Consider the following 12,363-nt stretch of genomic DNA (forward strand, 5'->3'; position numbering starts at 1 on the left):
TTATTAGTGTTTTGCAATTACTTTGATCAGATTGTTGTTGTTGCTATGTGTGCTTCCCTTACTGTTACTCACACATGTGATCCCAATCCCCCGTGTGTACCGCATGTATCCACATGAGACTGTGTTCCTGTAGTCGTCTCGTGATCCTGCCCTCAGCTCTGTCCAAGCAGGAGGCCTCTGGTGTAACAGCCTCACTCTCTTAAAAAACAGTCATTTAGTTTTTTTTAGAAATCCACTTAATAAAAATGATGACAAACGTACAAATCAACTTTCTCATATGTTACTGGAATATACTGCAGCATATAAAACAGTTGGCACCCAGCTAATTCATCACGTGAACTAATGAGAGATGGACGACTGTGCCTCAAAAAGTGACCTGACAGCACTTATACCATGTCATTTCTATATCGTCATCACAAATATTAGTTTTTAATTCTGTGTTTCTCTGAATTTAGTTTTCCCTCGATAGAAAACGCAGTTTCCTGTGTTTACTGTGGTTGTGTTAGCACCGCTGCTAATTCCACCAGAATCTGGTTCAGGCTTCATACATAAGCAATGCTTGTATTCCCTCACTGTTTGCCAAATGATCTCAGAGCATCTCTAACAACCTACACACCAGCAAATGAGTTCCATAAATCAAGAATGTGTGCATCTCTGGCGAGCTGGAGCTGGAGAGGCAATAATGATAATGGTTTGGGAGCGGAGTTGTGTATGCAAACATTGTCGAGACAGATAGTCAAGACTGAACAAATTTGAGAGCCACTCGTGCCCACCCTGGCTCTGACATGGTATCCAAGCTACAGCTGCCTACGACGGAGGGAGGGAGAGAGAGAGAGAGGAAGAAGAAGAGAGAGAACAGTGCTCAGGGTTAGCTTCAGTGTCTCTTCCTCTCTCTCCTCCCGTTGCTCCTCTTCTCAATACTACCACTTGGTTACCATGGAAACACACTTGCAGCGCCTGAGTCGTGAGGCCAGACGGCCGAGATGCCGTGTGTCTGGTAAACAGCCCTGTGAGCCCGTGCGGAAGTTGTTGGACGTATTTCAGAGTTTGTCAAATTGTGTCGACATCAGACAAAGGTCGTGGGTGCCGGTGGAGGTGCGAGGACCCCGGGAAGGAGCTGAGACGACAGCCGCGACAACTTTAAACTTTTTTTTGCTGTGCAAGTCGGGGAACATTAGTGAGATAACCCAGGCAACTGACTGCAGTCACGGCCCAACCTGATTATCTATGCACGTAAAGGGAAAAGACAGAGAATCTATAGGCATTATTAAACATAATTGCCAATAATTATGTGTCAAACTGGTGGAATTTGATGGTATATTGTACGTCACAGTAGAGCGGTGATATTCTTACCTGTTATCATCATTATCATCAGAGGATAAGTCTTGTTCATTGTGCCCATTGTCTATACGAGGAGGCCTACAGTTAATTCAAGCTCTCCCGAGACTCCGAAGGAAAAGCAGTACAGCTAATGTGTCGAGTAATGATTGCGTATGAAGATAGTTGGATGTAACCATTATCCACTTTGAGAGAATCAGTGCAAAAACCTTTGGTTCACTGTAACATGCACAGCTGAGCTGCCTTTTCAACCATTGGAATTATGTTAATTAAGAGTAGGTGGGTGCATGAGCCATCTCTCATATGCCAACTGCAATTACAGGCAGGAGACTGATGTGAATAACACTGATTATTAAACTGATGCTCGAAAACCTGCAGAAGGTCTCATAGGGATCTGATGCTCTGTACGTACAGTGTGTTTCCCCCAGTGAGGCCCAGTCTTTAGTTTCAAATTCAGATGCTTGATTGTGAGATTGAAGCTAAAACCAGCAGGCGAGTAGAATATGGCAGCAATTCTAGTCCCTAAACTTGGGAAACGGTTGTGGAACAAAGCTTGGCACACCTGGACTCACCCAGGAACGCCTGCATGGATCATGACAGTGCCACCGGAGAGGTGTTGAACTTTAAAATGGAGAAAACACTTGAGGAGACTGACCTAACACCAACACCTGAGGAAAAATGTTTTAAAAAAAAGCAAATAGTGAATTAATACAGGTTTCTCTTTTCCATCATTTCTGTAAGAGAAGGCGATTGAAAACTGCTGCTCTGTAGAGTGCATACCTCCACCATGTCCCCTTAAACTCAATCAAGCTTCACCAAATTACACCAACTCAGAGATATCCCTTCCCTAAATGGGCCTGAGCTTTCTCCATCAAGATCCATCAACTTTTCTTTGAGAAAATGGGGAAAATGTCCAATCCGCACTAAAGTGACTGGTTCTTCTCTGAGTCACCGGGTGTCCTGGCCATCTGCTCCACTTTTTAGATTGTTTTTTGTAATAGTGCTTAAAAAGATACAAACCAACCAACAAACAAACCAACATAACCTCCTGAATGGACATAAGGTTCTTTTGTTTTTCTTTTGACAACCTGTCTTTTCATCATAGTTATGGTTAGCCTCACAAGTGGGATCCAACATGAAAGTCCTTGGCAGTAACTTGAGAATATAAGAGCAGCTATTGATTGGTCGGCTGTCAGGAAAAGTGTCCTTTGTATCAAAGTGGCTTTGCTTGTGAGAGTGGATATAGAGAGAGAAATCTGAATAGACTGCTGGATGAGGCTGCTGGGAGGATGCAAGCAGACAGGACGGCAGCTTCTGGTCCCATCACACAATCTGAAAACTGGTACTTTACTCTCAGAAAAAAAGAAGAAGTGACGCCTCTGAAATATGAGCTATTTTTCTAAGCTTCATAATGGCCCCCACGGCTGACAAAGTCTGACAGTGACCAATCACTCTGTCCTGGTGTCTGCCCGACGCAGCAGTCTCAATCGAGCTGGAGGGACATGATGTTTGGTAAAGACATTCTGATCAATTGCTGTGATTAAACTGGAAGCAAACATTGTGCATCTCAAAGACTTGTGTGTTTGAGTACGTGATGAGTCCTCAGAGTCGTGCCTCTCTCACCCATATCAACGACAGGCTCCTTCTCTGCACAGGCCGAGACATTCAAAGGTTCAGTCTCTGCAGGACCACTGCACAAAGAATGCAAATTGATGCTTCAGTAGAATGTAGCATCATACTCGTCCAACTAAAGTATGCGTAGGCATGCACACGCACACGCACACACAAACCATTTCACATGCGATATAGATAACAAATCTTTTCCATGCATTTGACAAAACAAGTTTCATATCAAACAATCATCAAAAGCTAATAATGTATTATTATTGTATTGATTATATTGAAATCCATGATCTATTTCCCACTCCGTACAGCTCAGCTCTTGCTCACAGCTCAACCCATTGGCTCGAGGCCGTTAAGTGGATCAGATGCTCGAAAGGTGAAGATGTAACAAAAACTTCCAGGCCAGCTAATGACAGGTGAGTCAGGGAACGCAATCTCTCCCTCGCCTCTCTCTCTCTCGCTGTGATTCTCGCCTTCTGCTCTTGTTTTTCTCTTCCGATCGGCTAATTTCCCTAGATTGCTTTCAGCCAATAAACGCAGTCTCAGGGTGTTTGCAGATCAAAACTGAGCAATTTCAGTCTAGACGGGATTATTAGTGCGTGATTTTCTCAATTAGACCTTTGAGATACGGGTCGATATGATTAGGCTATGTGCAGTGGTGGAGGAAGTTACAACATTTACTGTTTGACTGAAAGTAGAAGATTGTTGCCTACAGTTGATCCCGTAATGCCACAGTCCACTACACATTACTCACTACACATTACTCACTACACATTACTCACTATTCCACAGTCTTGAACTTGCTATTGCAACAACACATCATCAGTAGGGTCAAACTAACCTGTCTCACAACGGTCAAGAACAAATATGAATAATCATAATGTACTAACATCCCACCATCGTATATGTGCACGATCGCTAGTATTGTGGTTGTGTCCACTGATGCAAAATAATAATGTGGTTCTGCATGAAGACATCTGTTGTGTTGTGAGAAACACTCATTGTCCATTAATGGCTTAGTGGACGAGTTGTATTTCTGGTCATGGTGCACAGTGTCGCCCATAGTGGGTCAAATCACAGGCGTTCACACGACATGTCCCCTCATAGCAGCAACCGATGTGATAAGCATCATGCCAGGACGAGCCATTGTGCTATTGCTTTACATTAGCGGCACCGATAATGAGAAAATATTAATGAGTCTCTGCACCGCGGCAGTCTCTCGGCACTAATAGACCTCCACTGACAGAGAGAGAAGACGAAGATGAAGAGGGGGTGAGATAATAAGATGGAATGTACACGTGTGATGGCATGTGTCTGGGTTGCGCTTGTTCCTGTGGCTGAGGAAGATGAGCAGATTAGGAAAGAAGCGAGTGAGAAATGAGGAGGGGAAGCGTGTTAATTGAGGATGATCACACCTCCATGTGAAAACAGGCAGAATGAAACCTCCCCGCCGCCCACACATGCCTGCAGAACATCATCAGAGGCCTCGTCAGTCCCAAACGGATTTGCACTGTTTTCCCTCCGGTTGTTTCACAGACAGCTGGAGACCCGTTCACCTCCCGCCCCCTTCCAGCACGCGCTCAGAACAACTGTAATACCTTTCATTGTGCGCCGCTGCATGGAACAGAGGACAATGCCTCATATTGTGTTTTTAATCCGTTTATTTTACAGTGCAAGTTTCCCACGAATAATCAGATCATGACTGTCAAGTGGCCATTGTTCATATAATTAAACAACCTCCTTCCTCCTCCCTTCTTTCTCTCCATCATCTTTTCCTGAGCATCACCTCATTTCTTTTGTTTGAGATTTACACAGGTGTATCGGATGTGAATGTGACAAATATCACGAACGTACGTGCATCCACGTCATGCTCTGATATTCCATATGTCCAACTGTGCAATGTATGTAAGTCCAATTATGCAGCGTGAGGTAGCTGGTAGCAGGTATCACCTCGCCAAACAGGTCCAATTCAATCACAGTCATTGACTCAGACACCAGTTATTCGATTCAGATATGTATGTGATAAGCTGCTAATGAAGATCGATGCGATAGATGAATTGATTTTCAGGAGATGTTTCCTCACGATATCTAGTTGGATCACCTTGGAACACGGACAAAGAGACGTGGCCATGACATTGTCTACTAATTGCAGCCTTTGTTGAAGCACCACATTTTGGGTATTTCCAATACAATGCTAGTTCCTTTATATATTGGATGAATGGTCGTTTGTTCTCCGGTCCTTATTGTTGGTGGAGGGGAATCTATGACTTTCTCCGATAATAAACATCTGTTTTGTAACACAACAACTTTGTGACACCCACACTTTGTGAAAGGTCCAACAGATTACCGAAGACCAACTAAAGAAGTTTGTGTCAAACCAATAGCAAGAACTGGGTCAGGTGGCTACCTAACCTCATTTTGCCAATTGGGAGTTTGTCACAAGCATCCACTGGGTTTTCAGCATATAAAGGCTTGTATGACAGGCAGGTGAGCCCCCCCCCCCCCCCCCCCCATGTTCTCCTCATGTCCTGGGTTAGATAGAAGGGCATCAGCCAATGTTCTTGCCTGTGTCTTAAAGATGAGGGGATCGTACCAGCTTACCAGAAGCTGGGAGAAGCCCGAGACAGCTCTATTGTACCAGAGATAATGATCCCTGCACTGACTGAGAAGTTGAGGTGATGCTTGGAGCCAGGTAAATGGGGCAATCAAGTAGGTGTAATCAAGAGGGATGGAACCATTGCACCTACCTAAATTGCAGAAGTTTGATGCTTAACCATTACTGAGAGATGAGAAGTATGGCTGAGCAAGGTTCATCAGTTGGCTGGTTCTCAGTGAGGGCTTCTAGCAGGACCACCTTCTTGATCCAGCCGCTTACTGAACTTCATGGTGACGACTTCTTGGGCTTCATGGTGCTCGAGCCACATGTACGGAGGCAATCTCTGGACTGTAGCTTGATGACATTATAACTTAAAGAAGATAATACAGAGAATCAAACAACAAGTGTAGATTGGTGAAGCAGGAGGTGGTGTCAGGATAGCGGAGAAAAGTGGAGGCAGGCAGAGCAAGAGCAAGCACAACCACTAGGAGGCAGGGCAAACCCTTTCTGTGCTTGGTTGGGTTGCATCGGTCTGAAACCCCTCTTCCAGTATCTGAAGGAGGCTCTGTGCTCGGTCACTGGGCCTCAGAGCTCAGACGTCAGCTTTCCCCTCACCATCAACAAGGACACATCCCACAAGAGACTCGACAGGACTCTCCTGCATCGAGAAGGAGAGGAGCCGAGGCTGGCGGCAGTGGTCAGTATGGAATCTGTTCTCCACTAGAGACAAGTTCACTCTTTCAAGTACCAGAGGAGAGAGTGATTACCCCTGGAACTGACCACAGAGCCCCCTAGTGCCTGGAGTCAATGAAAGACGGTTTCACAAGATGGTTCCTGTCCCTTAAGCTGTGCAGTTTCTATGTTCTGTGGAAAACACAGGAGCTAACTTCCTGTCCTGCACTAAGAAAGGCGAGTTTTCCAAAGAGATGGAAAATGTGTCTATACATAAATATATACATATATCCACAAACATATGGATGTTGTGCTTCCTCCTCCTAGTCAGATATATGACTAGCTGCTGACATCCAAGAGCCATTCTTCTATTAGAACCTAACATGCAGATTTGATTAATTATAATTATTTATGAAAGTATTATTATAGCATTTATTTCTTTTTAACAATACATCAGTTCAGGACAGTGGTTATTCAACCTACAGGTATTTACTCCACTGAAAACGAAGCCTGGTGAATGGGCAGAGGCTCACTGCAGTTCAACTATATTACTATACGCAGAGGTCTGTGCATCCTCCGACTCTCTCGCTCTCTCTCTCTCTCTCTCTCTGTCTCTCTCCATCTCTCTCTCTCTCGCTCTCTCTCGCTCTCTCTCAGTCATCGTCTCCCGCCGAGCTGCTGCTGAGCCTGCGACGTTCGCTGTGGATGAAAAAAATATATATTCCTCTTTGCTTCAGCCAAACGACGCATGATTCAGGAAGGGACATACGCTAAGGTACAGTATTGAAATGCACTATTTCCTACGTGTTACTTTTACTGTGATTGTTATTGCATGCAGTCTTGGTGTGATACATGAAATGCGATGGATGCAGGGACGGCAGACCGAGCATGCACCTGCACTACAGACTCCAAGGCTCTGCTGGGCTGAGTCCTCTTGGTGCAACAGAGGCTCATATGGTGGATTCTGACAGGGGCATGAGATCCTGTTTTTTCCTTTAGGGGTTGCGATTTTTAGGAGATGTGCATTGCTGAATAGCTTCCTGCTATCAGTCTGCATTCTCCTCTTTTCCTCACAGTTGTTGCTGTACACCACAGCGCGACGTTCCAGCGCGTTTGGGTTGTAATTCTTAACAGATGTGGATCAGATATGTCGCCGTGGATCTAAAGTGTCACGTGAAGTCCCGTTGGTGTTTGTGCTGCGTTCTGCGGGGAAAGAGGACGGCCAGAGAACGCGCCATGGACAGATGTGCGAGAAGGGATTTAGTGTCGAGGGAGGAATCACGCAGGCAGGGGATAAAGCTGGGGATGCTTGTGTGTGCGTACGGGCGTGCGTGCGTCTGTGTGTGTGTGTGTGTGTGTGCGTGTATGTGAGTGTGTATTCTGATCGTGTGGTTTTCTGAGGGTGAATGTCCGAGCTTTCTAGCAGTGTTGATTGCCCTGTCGCTCACTACCTGCATTGAGAGCTTGGCTGAAAAGATGACTTCAATTTTCCTGTGTGTGCGTGTGAGAGAGAGAGAGAGACAGAGAGAGAGAGAGCAGCAACAGTGTCCGACTACTGACCGATATGGACCACACGCAGATTCCGTCGCCCACACATTTAGGGAAAGCCGTGCACGGGACAACACGCACCACTGAACAACATGTTGAATAATAATCTGTCTCCACGCTGGTTTGCTGAACATCTGCGCCCAGTTGAATCCTCGTGCGGGTCCTCGGACACACAGTGGATCCGGTGCCTGAGACGCAGCGCGCGGCACCGTGCACGGCGCAATGTGCTGACCATGCGTAAAAACTGGGCTTTGGGATCCCGCGAGCTCCACATGTTGGAGAGAGTGGAGGGTCCTACGATGTGATAAGTGTTTGCTCGAGCGTGATGTGCGTAATCTAAATCCAGGCGACATGTTCCTGCTCACAGAGGTGATAGGGGAATAACAGCAGCAGGTGTTAATAGAGGAACCAGGAGATCTGTATGTGGGTGTTTGGCTGCAAATGCTGGTATTTTTTGTTTTTTTAAGCATAATTCAGTCTAGAAAATAATTATTATAATATCATATTGCACATATATATGTATAAAATTCTTAACAAAAGATATGAAAATTACAAATTATAATGTGTAGATAAGCTAACATAAGATAAGATAAGATAAGATGAGATACAACTTCATTCATCCTATGTCGGGAGCACTCACGGCAGCATTTAGTCAGAAAGTACAAACAGGCGATAGAATAAAAATAAATAAAATGAAAATACATGATACGCCTTTCATATAGTTTGTATGGATATGCACTTCAGTTAAGTGCAGCGGCACAGACTGATTGCATGAGGTGGTATACTGTATTTGTGCATTAGTATAGGGCAATACAGTATATACCCATGTACTTGTATGGGTATACATTCACCATTGTGTACTAAATCGATATTTATATAATAAATATATAGGTAAAATACAATAAATTTCATTACGTTAACCTGGTTTGTATTTATACAGAAACGAGTTACTGCCAAATGATGCTGGTGTTAAACTAAAGTGTATGGATCCCAGTAAGACAGCACCGTTTCTTAAGTCACAGGCTGATCAATAGTTAATAAGCGCTGCATCAAAACGACAGAGGGGTATATCAGTTTGATAAGTAGGTTGGGTCCTTCATATGCAGTGTAGTAAATTTGCCTTCACTCCAATCAATAAGGAAAACCTCTTCGAGCGCCCTCACCCTCCCTGCCTAAGCCGGGGCCCCATCCATCATAGGACACACCCACTCCAGTTAAGGGGGGAAACCCATAAGGAATACATGCCAGGCTATTTTACGCCCCTTCCGTATTCCCCTCTTTTATTACACACCTTTGGTTTTCACACATGGCTCTATTATTTCTCCTCACACTGCATTCATTTGTCCCATTCTACTTATCTCCCCACATCCATTTCCTCCTGATGGCGATGATACCTGATGTTGGCCTTGGAGGAATGATGAGCAGTCTGCAATCAATTGCAATCACAGCTCAGTGGTGTACCGGCAAAAAACGGGGAGGGGAAAATCAGTAGGGGCGGCAGGCCTATAGGGAGCCCTGACTAATGACCACCCACAAACTGTACCCAGTGTGAGGAGCTGTGTAATCTTCAGTTTATCAGAATACTATAGAACTATGTTCTCCATGGTTCAGGGGATCCATAGTGCTGTGTGTGGTGATGGATGTCACACTTGAGGTAACCTGAAGTGCAATTTTCATCCTGCTTTCTTCCCTCATGCGAAATTTAAGGCATGGAAAGTGATTATGTGGATTTCACTTGAGTGCTTGAAATCCAGCAAGAGGAAAGATAACAATAGTGCCAATGGGAGACTGCGGTAAGGAGGAAAGAGGGTTTTCTATTTACAATCTTTTCTATAAAACAAGAAAAAATCCCAGTACAGCATGAACTGAATGAACCGAACAGTCATTGTACACTATGCTGGTACACTCTAATTGAAATAAAAGAGCATACATGGGATGAATGTTGTAGCGGTTGCTCTCCAAAGCGAGATTGAAATGCCATTTTTCTAATAATTACCTGGGACGAGTGAGAACCGGATGAGCCGGAGCTTTAGTAGTTGGTGAATAGTTAATGGAAGCCATTAGGGCCGTCGTATTTGCTTGACATCAGTTCACTGAGAGGCCGAGACATTTGCTTTCACGGTGACCTATTTAATTCCCCTTTCACCCGGATGGTATGGACGTGATAGATTGTGTTTCGGGATGTGAAGCTGCGACACCACACGCTCACCCGAAAAATCATGAAAGATGTTTTGTACCTGAACCTCAACGGCAACAAAACACAAAGATGTTTACACACTTATGAGGATTTCTATTTGCATGACAGCACGAGTCCCTATTGAAAGTCTATACAATGAGATGTCACAGTCATGTAGTGTGTGTTGATGAATACGGAGGATGAATGGCTGCTCAGCTGATTACATGACAGACGGATTCCCTCTCAGTTACTGAATCACATTGCTCACTATCAACAGCCGATTTTGTTGTGCTGTGGCCGATTGGACACTTCATGCCGTTCATGCAGATGCAACCTTAAAGCAACTATGCAAATTTGCTGAGCACCAGCCCCTGGAGCCACAAGCAGCAAATGTATTCTCATGTTTGTCTTGAGTCTCTTAGACGAACCGTAGACTTTATATAAAGATGCTTTTCCGCTCCCTCCCCCTGCACAAAGATTTAAATATGTAGAACGTGAGTGCTGCCATCTTATGCCGGTGACATCATTTGGAGACAGAGTCCGAGCTCTAGTGTTGAGCAGCGGAGTCGGGGTTTCACTGACACGCATGCTCGACCAATCGTGAGTCAAACACATGTCCCACCTGCTAACATGGAGGAGCGACTGCACACGGCAGCCACCAGGGGGCAATCACTTCACCGTTTGGGCGCTGCCATGTCGTCCATCTTCATATAAAATCTATGGTTGCAGCAGTTTTCATGTAAAGAAAAGAAAGTAGAGGAAGTCTTTAATCATTAAAACCTGGCTTTGGAAAGGAGCTATACAAATAAAGTGTATTATTAATATTGTTTTAATTATCAATGCCTGACCGACTGCATAGTGTCTGTTTAACTGATTCCAGTTCAGCTTTACTCTTGAACGTGTTCAGCCTGATTCCAGCTGTTTTTAAACCACGGACTGTTACTCAGTTACCCTTTCCTCGTGGGAGAGTAAACCCGCTCACCAGAGGAAACCATCAAAGAAAATGAATGAGAGAGACTCCACCCTCTCGATTCCCAGTCAGTGTTCCATCAAAAAAAAATTCAGACAAGTTCAAAATGTCACTTTAAAAGCAAAAACGTGTGAATCAAATGTAAAGAGAAACTGTCACTGCGCCACTGACAGTCAGGGCCCAGGATCTAAACCTGCCGTGACAGGCTGAAAGGCTGACAGGTTGATTGACAAGCCATTAAATAAACTGTTAGAACTGATGCTGGATAAGGTTTGTTTACGCACTCACTGTCAGTTAAATACTCAAGTTTTTATTATTTTAATTCATGCAAATATCCTTTCAATTTACTTCACGGTGAAAAATGCTAATGCATATGTCTTATATCATATACTTGTGTATTTTCAACTCATGCATTATTCATCCTGTTTCCTTTTCCATCCATTCATACTGTCTATATAAGGACATTAAAAGCTAAAAGTCTATACTGTGACCAAAATATATAAACCTCTGTGCCAATTTCAGCCCCACACCTTCTTAACCGCAGAACTGTTACACTGGCTAGCATTTCAAGGAGTGTTTATGTTTTAATAAACTTTAATTTATATTCCTGTGAGTCAGGACCCCCCCCCCCCCCCCCCCCCCCCCAGCTCCACCTCCCCTGGCCTCCCTTTCCCCAGCCACGCCTCCGAATAGATTTGTGTATCCATCAGGACGGATTATGCACAGATCCTGAGAGGGATAACCCTTGGGAGACATTCACACTTGCTCACTCCTCCACATCACATCTTTGGCCACGGCACGCTGTGCTCTCTTTCAGCCTACCAGCTGTTGCGGTGGCTCTGTGCAATCGATCCGACAGTCATGTTTCACAACAAGCGTCACTCCCTCACTGCCAGGGACATGTAGGAGGTCTCCTCGGGCAAGAGACTGAGAGACGACAGTTATTTGCTGACAAGGTTTTCTGACAGGGAAACGCGATGGAGACGACGGAGGGCTGGGGATTTGTTGTACTTTTGTGTGGTGGGAAAGTGTTGATGGGGGGAGGGGGGGGGGTGCATAGTTTTCCTCTCCGGGGTGCACTAAGATGTGAAGTGGGTGAACACTGTCGGGAAAGGAAACAGGCAACCTGAGGGAAGGAATTAAGAGGAGGAATCATGACACAGATAAAGACGAAGAAAGACAAAAAGCAGTAAATAGGGACGTATGAAACTTTAATAAACCACAAATCTTCAATGTCACTTCAACTTTAATAAGAGATGCTGTAGCTGGCACGTTCAGGCACGTGTCAAACCTGTCAACCTGTAAATATAATGAGGTAGAAGGTTGATGGAAAACCAGTAGAAACAAATGTAAAATAGTGTTTGAGCCTGAAGTGCTGTTCAGTAGAATAACAGCAGCTTCCTTGATTCACCTGGAATCCAACTCGAAAAACAATTCTCT

This window comes from Platichthys flesus, chromosome 16, assembly GCF_949316205.1.
Source record: "Platichthys flesus chromosome 16, fPlaFle2.1, whole genome shotgun sequence".
NCBI lineage: Eukaryota > Metazoa > Chordata > Actinopteri > Pleuronectiformes > Pleuronectidae > Platichthys > Platichthys flesus.